Genomic DNA, 21,130 nt, shown 5'->3' with positions numbered 1-21,130 from the left:
ACCTCCTCCAAGCTGTATATCTGAATATTTGACAGTCCATCTCTGCCTGGATGACTTCAATTTCAACACGTCCAAACATGAAATCCTCATTTTTACCTGCAAACTTGCTTCTCCTTTCTCCTTGATATTTACCATCCCGTTAGTCATCAAAACCTATATTTTATTCATTTTTGAATCTTTTTTGACTCCCTCTCTACTTTCTATCCCTACTGTCACTGTTCTATTCAGGTTCCTGCGAAAGCCATTTGCTGGTATTTCTGACTTCATTTTCCTATCTTCTTTCCATATTGTTGTAAGAGAGATTTCTTTCCAAACTAAATCTGGGGATCGCTGGGTGGCTCAGCAGTTTAGTGCCTGCCTTGGGCTCAGGGTGTGGTCCTGGAGTCCCGGGATGGAGTCCCACATCGGGCTCACTGCATGGAGCCTGCTTCTCCCTGTGCTTCTCTCTCTATCTCTCTCAAATAAATCAATTTTTAAAAAACCCTGTAAATCTGACCATGTCATTCCTTTCCTTATGAATCCCTATAGTGACTCTCCCATGGCTTCAAAATACATTTCAAGGCTCTTAGTTTATAAGATCCTTGTCATTCATCTGTGCCTATTTTTCTAGTTCTCAGATATTGACATCTTACCCATTTTTATATTTGCTGGAGGTTTCACTAATTTTCCCTTCAAAAAGACAACACTGATTTGTTTCACTAATCAAGACTTTACTAATTTTTGGTATTCTGTTTTATAACTATCTTCTTGTATTGCTAATTTATTTGTATTTTTCCTCTAATAAGTTTCTTAATGTGAAACTTAGATAACTTATTTTCAATTTTAATGTTGTCATAACTGTTTTTCAGTCTCTGTTCTCCTGCATATTGCTTTGGCCACAACCTGTAGGTCAGTTCTCCTTGTCATTTAGCTCTGAGCTGTTTATATTTTTGGTTTTTACTTGGGATTTTCTCAGGACTTATTATAGTTACTTATTTTTTTTTTCCTTTTGTTGTTCATTTACTATGCATCAGGGTTAGAAAAATGTAGCTGAAATAGATTCTCCATTTTGAAATGTATCGAGTATTTGTGTATATGTGTATATATCACCTTAATACATGACCAATTTTTGAAAATATTCCATGGAACATAAAAAGAATATATGTTCTTTTACTATTAAGGATAGTGTTCTCTCTACATGTATTAAATGAAGCTCCTTCATTGTGATATTCAGATATTCTTTTAGAAAGGGTATTTTCAATGGTACCGTTTCTGAATAAGGATACAAGTACATGCTTCTCAAATATTTACCTGGTTCCTACCTTCCCATGAGAATTGGGCTGGGTATGGAATTCTAGGTTCAGTTGGCTTTCAGAATTGTGATGATATAGTTTCTTTGTTTTCCAGCAACCCTATTTTCAGACAAGTTCAGTGTTAATCTGAATCTGTTTTCTTATTGGTACACTCTGTCTCTTTGAGGTGACTCTTCATTAATGGTCTCTTTATTGTCTAGGTTCTGAAATTTGACCAGGTTGAGCCTTGTGTGTTTTGTTGTTGTTGTTTTAATTTGGAGCTTTTCATCTAAAGATCTTATAAGTACTTTGCTATTAATATTTTTATTCTTTCCTCCCCTTCATTCTTACTCTTCTGGGTTGGTTTTTAGGATTGCTGCTAACTGGATGACTCTTCTCTCAGATCTCTTCTTCCTGATGTTTCTTAGGTTTACTTTCACATTGTCCACCTCTATATCTTTCCACACTACATGGTAGGGGAATTACTTGTCTCTATCTTCTGCTGATTTTTGACTCTCCAGCTGTGTATGTTTTGCTATTTGGACCATCATATTTTGATCATATTTTCAGAGATCTCTATCCTTTTCACTGGAATCTATTCTTTCCTTTTGAACACAATATTCCTTCCCACCAACTTGAAGAAATTAATTATGTTTACTTGGCAGTTTAATTCCCTATGTTTATCTAATTTTATAGTTGAATTTGCTGTGACTCCATCATTTTCCCTGGGGTCTCTTCCTTCTGCCTGTTGATTTTGGAAATTTCTAATTTCTAAAAGAAATGTCTTTTCTTTTGGCCTTCCTCAAATATGTAGACATTCAGATTGTCTGTTCCCAGCTGTGGATGTGAATCCTTGCCAGAATTAAAATCACTGCTCCTGTAACACTGAAACAGATTCTGATTACAGGAGCCTGGCACCAGCAGTTTACATGGGCAGGTCGGGGAAGCATGTGTGGGACCATATTGCCAGGAGTCCTGGTCTGTCCAGTAACCACAGGCTGCCTGTAGCATTGCTCTGCTTCTCCAGCCTCAGCTACTCTGGAATTTCTTATGCCTCAACTTGAATCTGTAGACCAATCAAGAGTCTGTAGCTCTAAAAAGTAACCACTCCCTTTATGACGACAGGGATGTGGGTGGATACTGATGTAAATGTTTCGTCATTCTTAATTAGTCACCTCACCAACTGCCATCATCCTGCTCTTTCCCCTAGTTCCCACTGTTGCTGCTCTTTGGATTATTTTGGGGCACAGTTGGGAAAACACACTGTATTTGACATTCTCTTGCTTCTCTATGAGATTGTGACTTCCTTAGTTCTCAGGTTTTGCTTTCAATTTGATCTGAATTGCTGAGTATCTTCAGAAATACAGTTGAGGTATCTCTTTCAAATTTACCACTCTAAGATTTCCTCTTTTGTATATATTTTCTGTCATTTTAATGGGATTTTTAAAAAAATGAGAGTAAATCTAGTACTTAGCCAACTTGAACTGGAAAGCCAAATCTTTGTTTAGGGCTTCAATATGTAGCCAGGATTTTCCATTATTTTATTGTTCCATTGATTCTGTTGAAGAATTTAGAACATATGTCTCAAAGTTAGGTCAGAATTATTTTGGTCTTCACCTCTTTGGCTCTTCCCTGATCGTGATCAACCAGAGTCCCTTACTGAGGCACATCTTAAATGTCTTTCTTCTTAGGGTGAGAATTTAGAGATCTACTGTATATCACTATTTAGAGAATATAACCACCAAGGCTCAAATTTAGAAAATGTCTTTCAAAATTAACTGCACATTTATCTAAAGAAGTTTCAAGATCCTTATAAAACAAAGACTTCTGGCTATTTATCCTTTCATTTCAGAGTTTCTGGGGAGGTTATACAGATTAGATCCCCTTGAATTAACTTCTGTTTGTGGAACTCTGCACTTTGTCTAGACTTTCACACTGATATTTCATTTGCACATCTTGACACATTCTTTCCATAGATATGGAATATTATCCTCATTTAGCAAATAGGAAAATGGATTCAGACAGGTTATTTGCCAAATCAGACAAATAAAAAAGGAGGGAACCAGTCCTCCCATGCTAAAATTCTTTGAGTATGCCTCATGTGGACTTCTTTAATGACCAAGGTGAAATCAGTGTCCTTAGACAAAAGCTGATTTCAAGTCTGGAAGGTATCCTTCAGGCTAGACAGGAATTAAACTAGACTGTAGGGTTGAATTTGATGTTTATAGAGAAGAATGTGCCTGATTATGACAGATTAGGTTTTCACATTATTCTAAAAAGTCACAGAACCAATTATTCCTTTAAAAAGTCCCCTTAGAAAATCAGTTTCAAGCATAATTATAGGAATTATTACTTGAGAATGCTCAATCACCTGCATTAAGTCCATATTTCTGTTCAGGTTCCCTCTGTTGAGTGTATCAGTTATTTATTATTGTCTTTAAAACTCCCTGCCCTGAAGGTTATAGCTTAAAACAACAACCATTTACTCTTGCTACAAAGCCTTCCAGTCACCTGGGAAGTTCTGTTGATCTGTCCAAGCTTGACTGATCTCAGCTGGATCCACTCAAGTGTCTGTTTTCAGCTTGGGTGTTGATTGTGAGCTGATTGCTCCACTCACATGTCCTGTGATTAGTTGGCAGGCTATTGTATGGAGCAGTGTCTTTTATCATTTAGCAGACCATCAGAGACTTGTTCATGGGGTGGCATCAGAATTCCAAGAGAGCATGTGGAAGCTTACCAAGCTTCTTCAGCCCTAAGATTAGAACTAGCACAGTGTCATTTCCATTATATTTTGTTGGTCAAAATATATCATAAAGCCAATCCAGATAAAAAGGGTAAAGAGCTGCAAAGTCATATTGAAAGGAGCATGGACATGAAGGAAAATAATTTATCATAAACAAAAAGATAATTTTTATAATTAACCTACCATACTTGGGTGTTGTACCCATGCCTCAACCACTAACAGCTCACAGATGCCTCCCCTTTCCTGGAGAATTGCACTAAATGAAAGGAGGCTATATTGTTCTACAGATCATGCCCCATTTTCCTGTGAGGGGGAGGAGATGTGGTCCTCAGCAAATAACTAATGGATACTAGGACACAAAAGGCCAGCCCCTTTGCCTCATGGGGCAACTACTCTGATGTGATTTAAACTTCAGAGCCTCCCTGTGGAGGCAAGACTAGACTTGAGACCATATCCTTGCTCTGCTTTTACCTCCTCCCTATCTCACTTTCCTCATCCCTTGACATGTTTCTCCTGAAAAGTATTCCCCTGGTAATTCAGATACCCAATTCCCTGACTCAGGCCCTACATCTAGGGATCCCTCCCAAGACAGATATTTATTGCTGATTTAATGATAAAAAACAGCAGACCCTTGTCACCAATACATAACTATAAGCAAAGTTGCATCTATTTTAGTTTAGTGGCAGTCTGTATAAGACTGCAGGCCTTTTTGCTCTTTGGTAAAAAATGAGAGTAGCTAATGTTTGCTGAGTGCTTACCATGTACTAGGCTTTGTGCTCAGTATGTATTATGTATGATGTTATTTAATCCTCATAGTGACCCTATGAGCGCACTACTGTTATCAGTTTTTATACTTTTAGTGTTGTGAAATCATTTTATATCTTGGATTGTGTTGTACTATTCTTTAGGAACAAAAGATTTCTGAGTCTGCATAAAAATAGCCTTTGAAGGAAACACGTGATAAGTGTCACAGACCAGAAAGACAATTACCGTCCTGCAACTTGTAATATCGGGCCTCTGGGTTCATCATTGAATGATATTGATAGGGAAACATAATGGGCAAAGGAACATCCCTGTTCAAAACACTAAATCTTTTCATTAATGTCATTTGGTCATTTTGGTGTGCGATTTTGGCATTGCAAACTATTTTGCTAAGCCATTCATTTCTGCGTCCAGGCATGACCATCTTAGTTTTAAAAATCTTGTATGCTGTCAGGTTTCCATTGAGCAAGTTTCATTTATTCATAGAAAAATCATTTATTATGTTTTCATCATGCCATGTTAACTACTTTCTATCTATATCCATCTATAGATATCTATATGGATAGAAAGATATGGATAAAGATACATGCTTATATGTGTTTATAAACATATATAACATATGAATAAAAATACAAAATTATGCAAGTCTATAAAGTAAGTGTTGTGGAACACCACAGGAAGATGAGAAATGAGTTAATAGTAACCACTCATGTCAATGGACCCCTAATTTCAGCAGCTGCAACAGGAAATAGGAAATCTTATAAAGGGAGGGTCAAGGAACAGGCATTAATTCTTTCTGAGTTGCGTGGCAATGCTTTGTCTTTCTTGATTTAGCTGGAAATGGCCTCTGACTCCAAGGGAAAATCCAGAGAGGAAGACCAGATAAGACTATTTGGCATGGCGCTAAGCCAGAAACCAAGGCTGGGAGAGGTAAAAGAAACCATCCCCAAAGTCACACAGGTAGCAAGTGGTGCAATGGAAGTATGAACCTGGCTGCTCCACTGCCTGCTGAAATACCAGGAAATGCAAGAGTGGGCAACATGCTGATATGTGGAGGGTGCCTTCTGGAGAGCAGCTCACCCAGTGCAGTTTCTTCTGTAGTAACAATAAGGAAGACTGCACGCAACAGGTGATGTCCCATGCAGTGGCCATGATCCCACCTACTTAAGCTAAACTCCTGCAAGTTTTATTTTTGGGAGATTTTAACTGGATTTAAAAGTTAACTATATTAGTTACTCAGAAGCAAAACAGGTATTCCAAGAGAAAGAGAGCTTGAGAGAAATGAGTAATGAATGTGCTTCTGAGTCTGGCTTATGTGAAGCCTCTGTTAAAACTGACAAGAAACTGCCAAGAGGGTTAAACTTCAGAAACTTTGTAAAAAAAAGTTATCTGGAAAGTGATGAAGACAAAACTCTTTCAGTGAAAGCACCAGAGCCTAATTTAGCAGCATCTTGAGTACCTTATTATGTCGGGAACCAAAGCTTATAAACTGTCACTGGGGACTCTCTGGCATTGGGCCCCTGAGACACTCACCTGTTTGCAAACCACGCAAGAAGGATCCACAGGAAGAATTCATGTTTCCAAAGACCAGTTGTTTCATCAAAGAGAACACAATCAGCCCAGAGCCCCATGTACGCCCAATCTGCTGTCACCTTATAGTAGATTTTTATGTGTTCCTCTACCTTGAAGGACTAAGCCAACAACTTATTTTTGTATCCACCCAAGTGGAGTCTTTCTCTTTTCTGAACAGGCAACCAGGGCATGCAGATCGCTTCTATTACCTAATATGCAGGAGGAAACTTAAAGAGAAAAGTGAGAAAAGAAGTGAGAGCATAACGCAAAAGGATTGAAGAAGATCAAAAAAGAATAGGAGCCTGATGAGCAGTCATTGGCAGAGTGCCCAGAGCAGCTTCAAGAGAGAGACAGAGCTCAGAAAAATCATTTCCTGCTCTGGGTTAAAAAAATAAATCCAACCATCCTCTAAGAGGTGGTCTATTATTCGTCCTGTGCAGCATTGGGTCATTAGTTCGAAACTGCATATGTAATAAAAACAGCAATGACTTTCTTCACACCCAGGTGAATGGGTTTCTCCCTGCATCACCCACTGCACACCTGGGTTCTATTAATGTTGTCTTATGTGTGGGTAATTTCTCAGGAAGCTTCAGTCTTTGTGCATCTCTAAAACGTCTCCTATGCTTCTTAGCTTCTATTCTTCTGTCTACACTCATCTTTGATAGAAAAGAAGGGTAGGGCAGTGGTTTAGTGCTGCCTTCAGCCCGGGGTGTGATCCTGGAGTCCTGGGATCGAGTCCCGCATGGGGCTCCCTACATGGAGCCTGCTTCTCCCTCTGCCTGTGTCTTTGACTCTCTCTCTCTCTGTGTCTCTCATGAATAAATAAATAAAATCTTTAAAAAAGAAAAGAAGGGCAATCCCTACAGAGGCTAGGAAGCAGCAATCATTCACCATAATTATTGCTGGAATCAGCAAAATCCTAAATCGGCTTCTGTCATGGAATACAAAATTGACTTCATCTTTCCCCTCCTCTTTAGAGTTTATCAGCTCCTCTCATTACTGGTACTTTGGAAGTTTCCAAAAATGTTTCACACTCTCAGTCTAGATGGCTTTCCTTCGGGAAGCTGCTAAGACTGGCTTTCTCTTTTCACATTGCCAGACCAAGAAACCTTGGTCTTGAAGAGGATTTGCCTTAGACCTCCAGGTTTGTTACTAGGAACCATTTTCCATGCAAAATGTTCCTGATGCTTATACAACCTGTAATAAGACCACAGTTCCTTTGAACTCTGAACAGGTGTAGGGTTTTACAGCGCAATATTTTAAGATAGATTTTGTTTTAATCTTCCAGTTAAGCCTCTTTATACAAACAGAGCTGCCAAGAGAACAAATACAATTCCCTTACAAGTTGTTTGTCTAGTTAACAGTAAGTACAAAAATCAGTTTCCTGTTCACACAAAGGATTTTCTTGTGTTTGAAATCTTTGACCAAAGGGACATTGGCTTGGACTTTTATAGGGGATTCGCAACGTTAATAATCTATAGTGCTCTGTGCACCAGGATGTGAGGTGACTTAGCAAGCAGCTGGTTAGCACCAAACAAGTATGTTGCTGGAGCTTCTGAAAAGGACCTTTGTGTGCGCAGTGCAAAGGCATCACAAAGGGTCTACATGGAAACAGAGGTTCAGTGCTCAGTGAAAGATATCAGGAAGTTGGAGGACAGCACAGAAGAAAGGAAAAGGAAAACTTATTGTCAAGATAAAATTAAGATAAGGGTTTGCTAATGGATGGCCAGTTGCCCTCAGGTTTTGTGTTCAAAGTTTTCCTCTTTTTTTTTTTTCTTATGTGTTTCTTCCTTTGTCTTTACAAAACATGAAAACATTCATGGTACTATGTATTTCCAAAGAGCCTTTTCAGTCTTGAGGTCCCTGGCAGGATTAGCTTATTCTTGAAAGACAAGTCATATGCAGCATTCATAGCTGAAGCCTTGCATTCTTTCGGAGGGATGGTGTCGTGGGAGTATTACTGATTTGTACTCTTTATGTAATACAGAGGTACTTTGCTGGTGTAATCCCCACCCACCAATGAATTAATTGATGTACTTTGTCCTTTTTGCTAGGTTCTTTAAATCTCTTCACTTGTTTCCCCAAACGTGTTTCCCTTCAGCCTAGATAAGTTAGGTAGCAGTTGCCTATTGCACTGGGGAAAGGAAGATATTATAGGAGCTGAATAATAAAGGTAGAATATTCTTATTTCTTATATCCAAAACTGCTAGTTTTGATGGCAAATGGAAAAATTCACCATCATCCATGTAGAACCAGTTTCTCTTGAGACTAAGTCTGGGTGAATGCAGACATGAGAGAACCCATTACTAGTATGCAGTTTGTAAAATAGACACCAAGACAGGAAATGGACCAGGAAACAGCAGTTCTCAGGGCAATGACCCTTTCCCGACCCCCCACCCCCACCACGCAATTTTGATATGACAGCTGTCAAGTATTGATGAGAACTGTTGGCACAATGGATCTAGGCAGGAGTGGGAGTGGAGACAGTTTGCACAGTTCTGTGTGCAATTGAAGTTGTGGGTGAAGGCTCTCAATTCTCCCAAGGCTCTAGAGCAAGTTACTGATGTAAATTGAGGGAGCCCCTGGCCTCTGTAGGTATTGTGGCAGGAATGAGAGGTTTTATCCCTACCAGAAGGCTGAGGGCATATGTTAGCAGATAGATGCCAAGATGCTATGTGGGAGCCAGGTCAGCATTTGCAGCCCCTCCAAGCACCATTGAAATAAGACAAGCTGTCACATCTGGAGAAGGAGGCCAGCCTGGATGGGCCTGATACAGAAGTAGAAGCCTATTGCCTGCTGTTACAGGGGTGCTATCTGCTTACATCTTAGAGTTTATTAGCATCTATGACAGGAGGAGGATAAAGAGGAAACCATCCAGAACAGACTGAGGTTTTTTTCTATTAAATTTTTTATTTGAGATAATTGAAGATTCACATGCTATTGTAAGAAATATTAGATCTTGTATATTTTTTATCCAATCTCTCCAATGGTAACAGCTTACAAAATCAGTATAATGCCGCAACCAGGATATTAACATTGATACAGCCAAGGTGCAGAACATTTCCATCACCATAAGGATTTTCACGTCGCCCTTTTATAACCATACCTACTTTCTTTCCCAAATCTTAACATCTGGCAACCACTAATCTGTTCTTCATTTTGATGATTTTACTATTTTGAGGAAGTCTGCGTTTCTCTGTCACCTTTGAAGAATAATGTTGCTGATATAAAATGCTAGGTTGGTGACTTTTTTCTTTCAACAGTTTAAAAGACTGGAGTTTTACTCCATCCTCTTCTTGCTTGCATGGTTTCTGATGAGGAGCCCAGTGTTCATTCTTATCCTTGTTCCTCTCCAGGCAAGGTGTTTTTTTTTCTAGTTTCATTCCAGATTTTCTTCGTCTGCTTTTTGCAGTTCGAATATGATACGCATATGTATGGTTGTGTGTGTTAACATTTATCTTGCTTGATAAATTGATTTGCGATATGGTATCTTTCATTAGCTTTGGAAAGTTCTTGCCCACTGTTACTTCAAGTATTTTCAAATTATTGAGCTATTCCAGTTCCTTTCCCTTTACATATAGTAGAACAATCTTTTCTATGTATCCAAAAAGTCCTTCAGGAGCAGTGTGAAGGAGAAGAGGCGAGATCGCCTCCCCGGACCGGCCAAAGCCTGCGTGCGCCTCATCCCCGCCTCCAGCGCTTATGTCTCGCCGCCGTCACCACCATGCCCAAGGGAAAGGCCGAAGGGGATGCTAAAGGAGATAAAGCCAAGGTGAAGGATAAGCCACAGAGATCTGCAAGGTTATCTGCTAAACCTGCTCCTCCAAAGCCAGAGCCCAAGCCTTGAAAGGCCCCTGCAAAGAAGGGAGAGAAGGTACCCAAAGGGAAAAAGGGGAAAGCTGATGCTGGCAAGGATGGAAATAACCCTGCAGAAAATGGAGATGCCAAAACAGACCAGGCACAGAAAGCTGAAGGTGCTGGAGATGCCAAGTGAAGTGTGTGCATTTTTGATAACTGTGTACTTCTGGTGACTGTACAGTTTGAAATACTATTTTTTAGCAAGTTTTATAAAAATGCAGAATTTTGTTTTACTTTTTTTTAAGCTATGTTGTTAGCACACGGAACACTTCATTGTTGTTTTGGGGGAAGGGCATATGTCACTAATAGAATATCTCCAAAGCTAGATTGATAACAAGAGGGAAAAACACCTTCCCCTTCTAGTTTTGAGAAACTTCCTCTTGGCTCCCAGGAGGAGGGATTCCTTGATGTTGACACACATGAGCCACCTTGGTGGTGTGGAAAAACTAAAATTCATTTTTTTATGTCCTCTTCTCTCTCTCTACCTTCAACATAGACTTGACTCCCTTAAACCCAGAGACCTGTTGGAACCTGACTCCATGAAATAGTTCCCAGTATGTCAGGCAATCTGGACTTTACAGTGTCACCACTGAGATGGCGTCCCTCAAAAGAGTTCCTTTTTTTTTTAGCTTGTGGATCTTCAGATTGATAATTCTGCCATTTTCATTTCATTTCCTGAAAGTCAGGGTTGGCTTGTGAAAAGTTGTTAAACAACATGCTAAATGTGAACTGTCAACCCTCATTCTAAACTTTCCCTGTTCAGAGCATCACATGAAGACTTCATTGGGTTTTATAGTGGCTTTCTGATTTTGGTAGTCCGTTGAAGAAGGGAGTTTGAAAGTTGTTGTATACTGTTAATGATCGTCTGCCCATGTCCTGCCTGAAATACCATTGTTTATGAAAAGTATCTTTAATAAAGCTGGATACAGTTTGGCTTGGAAAAAAATACCAAAAAACAAACAAACAAACAAACAAACAAACAAAAAGTCCTTCAGAGATTTGATCAAAATTGCAGTAAATCTATATATCATTTTGGGGAGAGTTGATGTTTTTACTATGTTGAGTCTTCCAATCCAACTGTCTCTCCATTTATTTGGGTCTTCTTTAATTCCTTTTATTAGCATTTAGTTTTCAGTATATAGTCCTATTCATGTTTTCTTAGACTTACATGTAGAAATTTGAAAAACTTTTAAGTGATTTTTTTGTATTTTTATCTTGTATCCTGAGACCTTGCTGAACCCATGTAGTAATCCAAGAACTTCTCCACACATCTGCAGTAGTGACAGTTTTATTTCTTTCTTTCTAGTCTAATTTGCCTTCTATTTCCTTTCTTGCCTTATTGAACTGGCTATAACTTCCAACACTATGTTGAATAGTAGTGGTGAGACCAGACATCCTTGCCTTGTTCCCAATCTTAGGGGAAAAAATGTTTAGTTTCTCATCATTAAGTATAATGTTACCTGTAAGGTTTTTTTTTTTTTTTTTTTTTTTTTTTTTTTGTAGAAGCTCTTAATCAAAAGAATAAGTTCTTGATAAGAGAACAAGTTGAAAAGGTTTCTCCTCTATCACTATATCTCTGAGAATTTTTAATCATGAGTGCATATTAAATTTTACCAAATGTTTTTTTCTACACTGATTAATATAGTCATGTAGATTTTCCTTCTTTATGCAGTAGATTATATTGATTGAGTTTTGAGTATTGTACCAATCTTGAATCCCTGGAATAAATTTCATGTCATCTCTCAGGTTATGACATGTAATTATTCTTCATTATTGCCAATACTATATAGCTAATATTTTATAAAAATGTTTGAGTCATTATTTGTAATTTATAATATTGATCATAGTTTTCTTTATCTGATCTTGACATTGGGGTAATACTAATTTTATAAAATGAATTGGAAAATGTTCCTTCTTTGTGATGGTTAATTTCCTGTGTCTATTTGGCTAGTCCACAGCACCCAGAAATTTTTCAAATATTATTCTAGATGTTTCAGTGGAAGTATTTTAAAAATGAGATTAACCTTGAAATCAGCAGACTTTGAATAAAGCAGATTACCTTCCATAATATGTGTAGCCCTCATTCAAGCAGTTAAAGGCATTAATGGAAGGATATTGACCTTCTTTAAAGGATGGGGAATTTTGTTGGTAGAATTTTGTTGCCTTTGGACTTAAACTGCATTATTAACTCTTCCTGGGTCTTCAGATAGCCAGCCTACCCTGTAGATTTTGAACTTGACAGCCTCCACAATCACATGATCCAATTTCTTAGAATAAAACCCTCCCCATCTCTACACACACACACACACACACACACACACACACACACCCTATGGGTTCTATTTTTCTGGAGAATTCTAATACACTCCCACATATTGTGGAAGAGATTGCATAGAATTGGTGTTACTACTTCTTTAAATATCTGATAAAATTTGCTGGTGAACCCATTGGGCCTGAAGATTTCTTTTTTTGAATTTTAAAATTATTAATGCAGTTTCCTTACTATTTATAGAGCTATTCATATTATCTATTTCAAGAAATTGGTCCATTTCATCTACATTATCAAATTTAGGTGTGTAGAGTTGTTAGCAATATTCTTACATTACCCTTTGATATGCATCTGGATATCCCCAGTTTTGTTCCTGATATAAGATACTGTATCTTTATTTTTTCTTTCTCTATCTTGTATAGGCTGCCAATTATATTGCTTTTTTGAAAAACCAAAATCAAAAACCCAGCTCCTTGTTTCATTGATCGTCTCTATTCTTTTTCTGTTTTTAATTTCATTGGTTTTTATTCTCATGGTATGGTTTAATTCCTTCTGCTTGCTTTGGTCCTCTTTCTAGGATCTTCCCATGAGAACCTAAATTTTGATTTGAGACTTTTCCTTTTTTTAGAGTATATGCAGTATATGCACTTGATGTTACAGATTTCTCTTGCGGCAGTGCTTTTAGTAATGTCTTGCAAATTTTGATGTTGTATTTTAATTTTCATTAAGTTCAGCATATTTTCTTTCAAATATTTTATTTATTTATTTGAGAGAGAGAGAGAGAGAGAGAGAACACAAGTGAGATGAAGGGCAGAGGGAGATGGACAAGCAGACTCTTTACTGAGCAGGGAGTCCAAAGTGAGGCTCAATCTCGGGACCCCAGGATCACAATCTGAGCCAAAGGCAGACAACCAACCAACTGAGCCACACAGGCACCTCACTTCAGTGTATTTTAATATTTCTTTTGGGACTTCTTTATATCATGGATTGTTTAGAAGTGTATCATTTAGTTTTCAAGTAGGAGATTTTCCTATTATAATTTTGTTACTGATTTCTAGTTTGATTTCATAGTGATCAGAGAACACTCTTCAACTCTGATAATTTTCCCTGTTCTGAAGTCTACTTTATCTGATATTAGTATAAAGTAATATTAATATGCTTTTGTTTGATCAGTGTTTGTATATCTTTTTACATTCTTAAGTTTTCCATTTGTCTTTATCATTACATTTAAATGAGAATCTTAGAGGTAGCATGTAGTTCAGACATGGTTTTAAATCCCTATTGCCTCTCTCTGTTTTTTATTTTTTAAATATTTTATTTATTTATTTGAGAGAGAGAGAGAGAGAGAGCACAAGTGGGGGAGCAGCAGAAGGAGAAGGAGAAGCAGACCCTCTGCTGAGCAGGGAGCCTGATGGGGGTCTCAATCCCTGGACCCTGGGATCATGACCTGAGACAAAGGCAGACACTTAAACAATTGAACCACCCAGGTGCCCCTCTCTCTGTGTTTTAATTGGTCCATTTAGACTACTTGCATTTATATGTAACTGTTGCTATGTTAGGTTTCATCCTGCTATTTTACTTTTTAAATTTCCTGTTTATTCTCCATGGTTTTTTGTTTGTTTGCTTGTTTGTTTCTCTGGGACTTTTTTAAAGGTTTATTTATTTAAATAATCTCTACCTTGAAAGCAGGGCTTAAACTCACCATTCCACAATCAAGAGCATGCTCTACCAGATGAGCCAGCCAGGTGCCCTTCTGTCTTCATTTTCTTGCTTTTCTCTGGGTTATTTGAACATTTTTTTTAGAATTCCATTTTAATTCATTCATGTCAATTTTGAGTATATCTTTTTGTACAGTTTTAGAGGTTACTCTAGATATTACCTTGCATATATATAACTTACCAAATTCTGTTGTTGGAGATGAGAAAGTATTGCACATTATTGAATGGATTTTTTTTTTAAAGATTTTATTTATTCATTCATGAGAGACACAGAAAGAGAGGTCAAGGCACAGGCAGAGGGAGAAGCAGGCTCCATGCAGGGAGCCTGACGTGGCACTTGATCCCAGGACTCTGGGATCACATCCTGAGCTGAAGGCAAAGGCTCAACCGCTGAGCCACCCAGTTGTCCCTATTGAATGCATTTTAAATGATAGTTCTCTTAATCATGTGTGGATTATTTTCAGATGAGAAGTATGATAGTACTATCTCATTCTCCAACCCCCTATGATTCCTTAAAATTCTTTGAAATAAATTTTATCCACTATGATTTGGGAGAAAATTCATCTTAGAACAAACCTATTACTAGTAGTGCTGGCTGGAAATGATGCAAACATTAAGCTCTCTCTTTCTCTTTAGTTGGAGAAGTGCTAAGAAGTTCAGATTGGCTGTTCCCTGTCCAGTCTTTAGCTATCATAGTTAATTATATCAACTCAAGATGCATCTGAAAGAACCATAATTTAATCAAATGTAAGGAAGGCTAACTATGGTAGTGCCAACAGGAGTGGGATGGCAGGGGAGCATGGGAAACTTGTATCTCTATTTGTCTTTTAGTAACAGAATTTCTCATTTCATCTAAGGACTTACTACTCCTATACAGTGTTCATTAAAGCATTAGAACATTGTATGTTAGGACTTAAAACTCAGACATTTGCCGCACATTTTCCTGGGGAGGAAATACCATGAATATTCCAACCTGTTGATGGTTAATGCTGGTACTAGAGAGAACAGATATTTTTTGAGTGGTTCATCCTCCAAAAGAGTGTCCCATCTTTGGTTTGTAATTCAAGTATTTTATTTCCTGATTTTAAATACTAAAGAAATTTCAGTATAGACAGAGGCTCACTTTTTAACTCTAATTCTGTTCTTTTAGTTCTCCAGTTCTTATTGCAAAAAGTAACAGATGGGAATTTGTTCCCAGGAGTTATACATCACTCTAGAGGCCTATTCAGTTTCAATATTTGATGAGGTCTCAGGGATCTGTCAGTATAGTCTGATGCTTGAAACAACCCTCACTGTTATGGATACCTCTTTCCACAGCCTGACCTCTTGATTCTGACATTTTAGGAGATAAGTGCCATGTTTCAAAACTGTGGAGTGAATAACAAGATGGAAAAAAAAATTTTCTCTGTCTTAGGATGTCCATTTGTTCAAGTTCTTAGTAAAAAGCAACCTAGAAAAACAACTACATGGAATAGGCCAAAGTTTCTATGGTAAAATAGTAGGATTGAGTAACTCCCAGAGGATAATCAGATTAATTTAGATTCTTGGCATCTTTGTGAGGCTGGAGGTAAAGTGAACAAAGGGAACCACAGCCCTTCTCCATCAGAGACTTTCCTGCAGGCTTCAGAATCTGTAATCTGCTGCAGATTGCACATGGCCTGACTCTCTGAAGATCATTCGCTCCTGCAAAGTAGTGTTCATACACTTAAGAAGGTCTGTGGAGGCTTTCACAAAATCCCTCTAACCAATTTCAAATGTATTTATAAAAGGAACTGTGGCATAGAAAAACTCCCCCTCTCCTGCTCTCTTGTTACCAGCCATTTCTTGAACTCATTATTTAACAAACATAAAAGGTCATGTAAACACCTCTGAGGCAGTCATAAACTCTTTATTATTCTCTATATAAATTGGGGCTAAATCTACACATCTGACATGATTGATAGAGCATACAATAAGGACAGATTCATGATAAGTACTCAGTAAATATTTGTTGAGTGAGGGAAAATATACTCGGTATTAATCTATCAAAAAAATGGGAAATTTTACCAAAAGTGACAGTGTGGTGAGAAGATTTTTACTTCAATTTATAGTTTTCTCTATAGTCTTTGAAATAGGAGAGGATGGCATGACAGAGAAAGAAACTTTGTTTTATCACAAAAACTTCCATATAAATGATCAGCAGCTTGATTTCTTGAGTTATTATTTTAATTCATCTTCGAAGGAGGCTTCCTTTATGTTAGAAGAATCACAAAAATGGTCATCTAATTAATTACTGGGATGTAAAGCAAATACCCACTCCTTTTTGAGGTTAAAATCACTATATATATGAGTATAGTTGTGCAGGCTAAGAAGCTTAGCATTCTGTAAAGAAGTGTCTTTTGAGAATATTTCCTCCTAAGTATAGATATCTATAAGATTGTCAATATCCCAAAGAGAGTAGTATTTAAGCTTGAATAACTCAGGTTTGAGGATATATGCTTAGAGTCCATGAAGTCAGACCATACCTTGTGGGTGCAATGGAGTTGTCTCTAGAAGAATATTGTCACCATTAATCATCCTGGGATTCAAAGTGAATGGTTTTGTTTTGGGCGAACTGTTGACCTGCTCCTCTCTCTGAGAAAGGAACAGAGCATAAATGCCAACAGTGGTGGCTAAGCTGATGTCTGCCACATGGAAAGAACAAAGCAAGAACTTGAGATCTTAAGTTCAGGACTATGAGTCACTTGAACTAACTATGTGGTATTTTACACCATATTTTGGGTGTTCCCAGGCATTTAATAAAGTTTTGTTAAATACCATACCCTAGTTTGTTTATGTTTTGGGGAGTTGAGGGAGATGCTTCTTTTTGTGGCCCAAGCCAATCCCGGTACCAGAGTAGAGGCATGGGGGGAGGGGGCTGGTGGTCATAATGTAGCAGGAAGTGACAGCCATTTTCTGAAACTGCAGAGGTTCAGAGTGAGGATGGTGGGCTGAGGTGTTGAGTCACCAACAACAGTGGGGTTTTCATAAATTTTTAGGGGACCAGAACTCAATGGAATGTTGGATCCAATAAGAATTTCTGGGGATAGAGATATGGAGGCTTTGTAATTTGCATTTTTAATGGAGACTTTTAATAGTATGACTCATAACTCCCATCCGCCCTAATTCCCTTTCTTAGTTTTCTACGAATTAACTGAATATTGACTCTAAGCCCATAGCCCAACACGGAGGCAGGAAAGTTTATCCTCAGTCATTTTCAGTATTCTATTTCCCTGGCTTGATGCCAAGATTCTTGGTTCTGAGATCCTTCTCTATCAACTGAGGATGCCTAGTTCCTTACCTTCCCAGTCAGCTCAGTCTCTTCAGGTCTGCTGCTTGGTGACATCCAAGGCACACTTGGGTACGGGGCTCTTAGTAGGGCCTAACATCCTGAGAATTCAGAGTCCAACCTGCATGGTGTTCCATGTAGCCAATCCTTCTGAGTTGTGCTACATCTGTAAAGTGATGTCCGAGAGTAGGGACAGGTCCCTGTTGCTACTGAGACACACATGCCTCTCTTGTCCTCTGTGGTGGGAATCCTTCTCTGTCTCCCATGATCCTGTCAGAAATGCTTTTTCTTCCTTTCTTCAGTGGGTTCAGGCTTTGGAAACAAAAATCTAGAAAGGAAGTATCTTATAGTTAGCTTCTCCTTATCTTCTGCTTCTTTTCCACTGGGTCCTAGGCAAAATTATACAGAGCAAACTACCTTTCTATTGTGGGAATAAAATACATTAATATATGGAGAAAAATTTATTAATGATCTAAAAAAGCATTCTGCTATAGGATGATAGAAGACACGAAAGCCTATTTTTTTTAGCCATAGTCTAGTGTGATTTGAGGAGCCCTGGATTACATATATATTTTTTTAGGATGCTAAGTTGAGAATGAATCTGTAGAAGTGTTAGTTCCCTGACAAGGAGTACTTGTGTTAGTTCCCTGACAAGGAGTACTACAATTGGAGTAAGAATGTCAGATGCAAGCCTAGTTCTGAAACTTACTAGCTATATGACTGAGTAGTGACTTCATTTCTATTGTAAAGACTCAGCTATTTAGGCTTGCTGGCCATAGGTCTCTGTCACAATTACACAACTGCCATCATAGGAAAAATAGAGCCCAGAAACACCTAAATGAATGAACATGATTACTTTCCAGTAAAACTTAATTTATGTATAGCACAATTTGAATATCATTTAATTTTTGTTCCATAAATGTTATTTTGATTTTTATTATTGTTCAATCATTGAAAAATATAAAAACTATTCTGGGCTCACTGGCCATGCTACAAAAAGTGGCAAACTATATTTGGCCTGTAGCTATAGTTTGTTAACTCCTGTTGTGGACTCTAAGATTATAGTTCTAAAGTCTATCTAGAGCTCAGTTTCCCCACGTGTAAATGAGAAACCTGTAACTCACAGGTCATCAGGTTAAATAGAGGTGTAATTTTTTACTTTTCTTGATAAATTTAAGATGTTATCACTAATTATGCTCCGTGTGCTGAGGAGACCTAACACCTGCATTTTTGTGTAGGTAGAAGACAAAAGCAGATAGAGCTACAATTGATCATCTTTGCAGATGTCAGTTAACTGATTGTCTTTGTTTCTCCACCTGTGTAGTGTATAATCCATGCCACTGACTTAAAAGGACAGTTTTTTAGTCTTAAAAAGTAGATGGTCTATGTGTGGGATTCCTTCCTTTAGAATATGACAGTTCTGGTAGTCATCATTTACCTGCTTCCTTGTGTTGGTGATGTGGACAAGATGACTTTTACTATCAGAATTCTCTATTTCTACACAGCACACACATCAAAACAAAAAGATTCAGAAATTATCTTGACCTGATGGGGATTCTTGCTTAGTTACCTTCTTTACATCTTTGTTGTGTTGTCTCTGTTATGCATTTGAGAATATGCATTAACATTGAATGTAGGCTGTAATATACTAATTTTGAAAATATCTCTTAGATTCTAAATATCTAGTATTTAGATAGATCTAAAAGTTCAAGATGTTGGAATTTTTTGGTGACAACCACGATGCACCAAATTCACCTGGAGGTACATACTGTGAGTATTTCCAGTAGGAATTCCAAACCCATTTACTTATAAGGCCAGGCAGGTAAAGTAAATGTCTTAAGCAACCTTAAGATATAAGACAACTGGAAATGGTGAGGTATACTGGGGAACTGTAGAGTGCGGCCACATCCTCTTAAAAGCATTTCCTTAAAAATCAATTTAAAATACAAAAAAACATACTGAGCAAACAAAACCCAAAACACTATCCTGGCTAAACACAGTGAGATGGCCAGTGGAAGCTGGACAGCTTTTTGTCTCTTCTTGTGGAATAAGCTTGAGAAAGAAGGTGCCTGTGGAAAATTGTTTTTCCTATAAATGGAATGAAGGCTGACCTGAGAAAGAGGTATAGATGGTGAATGTCTTTGTTTCTTTAACTACACAGAGATGGTGAGTGTTGCAAAAGTTATACAGTCCTGGGGGCCACAGGTCTTGGTTCTGACATTGCCTACTTGTAAACTTGGGATTAGAATTTAGCTAAAACCTACCTTAGGAGGAATAAATAAAATCATGTATCTGGAAATATTTTGATTAACTATAAATTACAATGTAAATATTAGCTATAATCCTATATACATAACTGATAGCTAGTAAATGCAGGTCCTAACAAGGGCTTCCACTATTTGTGGTTTCTTTTATACCAATTTGATTTGAATAGCACCTGGGTAATAAGACACATCTTTTCATTACAAGACCAGTGATTATATTACCAGCCTTCTTTTCTTTTAAGTAGAACTTACTGTTATTGTTTAGATCCCATGTAACAAAGAGCTGGTGCTGGGATAATTCTTTCTTTCCCATCCTCCTATCATCCTTTGCCTGTGCTATCATCATTCTGTGATATCAGATATTCAGCGATATCAGATAATAAACCCCTGGTGAGGCTTATTTGCAACATTTAGGAAAATGGATTCAGGAGTTATTAGATAATATGTCATGTGATTTTCCCATCCAGGAACAGAGAATTGGGTATTTTTGGATTTGAGTACTAAGAGTCTTTCTTTGTTAAACAAAAAACAAATAAATGTAAATCTTACAGATGGAAATGGTCAGACAATTCAATGTTATCTTCCCAAGGTTCGTGTTATTGGGAATGTATTGAGTATCTGACTCCAGATGTTCAATTTCTTTGAGAAGCTGGGAATAAGAACTGTTTTTGGTTTTGTTTTGTTTTGTTTTGTTTTACCATAAAAGTTCTCATTTCATTAGGTATGGGAAATCTCATGGCCAGCCCTGTCTTTTGCTGTGAACTTTGTCCTAGTGTACTAGTACTTTTATTTTAAAAAGGTTATTTCCTACTTGAACTTGATTCTCCTCTGTTAAGCAAAATAGCTCTCTTGTGTCTGGGAAATCTTAATAAAAGATGTTGTTGTAATAGCAGGGGAAAATTATCATAATGATGTACTCTTTACAATTTCCTTCATCCTTTTTTTTCTCTAATTTTTTTTTTTCAAATTATGAGAGTCAGACTTTTTGAATCTCAGGCATTTGATTTACCAAGTCCTTGAAAAATGTTTTCTTACATCTTTTGAAGTAGTGTTGTCTCTGCAGTCCCTATATTTTACAATTGCCAAATAAATATTATTTTGACTTAGGCCTGCAACATTCATCAACACTTCTCCGTTTTTGTATTAAACCCAAAGCTCTTTACTTTAGTGTAATGTGGAAGGGAATGATTGGATTTGGGGATAAGCAGGGAGGAGTGTAGGAGAGCATTAAAACTTGATTTAATTCATTCTTTCCCTGAGATGCATTTAGGCAGAAAATACCATAGTTTCTTTGCTTTTGCTAAACTTCATGGAATCCTAGGGCACGCCGTCCACATTTCTGAGCTGGTTTGTCCAATGACTTGGG

General features: G+C 37.6%; 2 long non-coding RNA genes and 1 pseudogene across 6 annotated transcripts in view; 2 read left to right on the top strand and 1 right to left on the bottom strand.

Moving 5' to 3' along the window:
* LOC144322038 (uncharacterized) overlaps positions 1 to 3,997 on the bottom strand; it is a 46,093-nt gene extending 42,096 nt beyond the window's left edge. For 4 of the 5 annotated variants that reach the window (XR_013387598.1, XR_013387600.1, XR_013387599.1 and 1 more), the window contains exons 1-2: positions 2,742 to 2,826; positions 1,291 to 1,391 (exon numbers count right to left, since the gene is read on the bottom strand). This is a non-coding gene — a long non-coding RNA (uncharacterized LOC144322038). Of the gene's footprint in view, positions 1 to 1,290; positions 1,392 to 2,741; positions 2,827 to 3,782 lie in introns of those variants that run through there. The other variant, XR_013387602.1, reaches the window with a different exon arrangement.
* LOC144322039 (uncharacterized) overlaps positions 2,673 to 21,130 on the top strand; it is a 45,311-nt gene continuing 26,853 nt past the window's right edge. The window contains exon 1 of the long non-coding RNA XR_013387603.1: positions 2,673 to 2,963. This is a non-coding gene — a long non-coding RNA (uncharacterized LOC144322039). The remainder of the gene's footprint in view (positions 2,964 to 21,130) is intronic.
* LOC144322037 (non-histone chromosomal protein HMG-17 pseudogene) lies at positions 9,962 to 10,439 on the top strand (annotated as a pseudogene).

Source organism: Canis aureus, chromosome 10 (assembly GCF_053574225.1).
Source record: "Canis aureus isolate CA01 chromosome 10, VMU_Caureus_v.1.0, whole genome shotgun sequence".
NCBI lineage: Eukaryota > Metazoa > Chordata > Mammalia > Carnivora > Canidae > Canis > Canis aureus.
The sequence above is the reverse complement of the archived record's forward strand: the minus strand, read 5'-3'. Positions and strand labels throughout refer to the sequence as shown.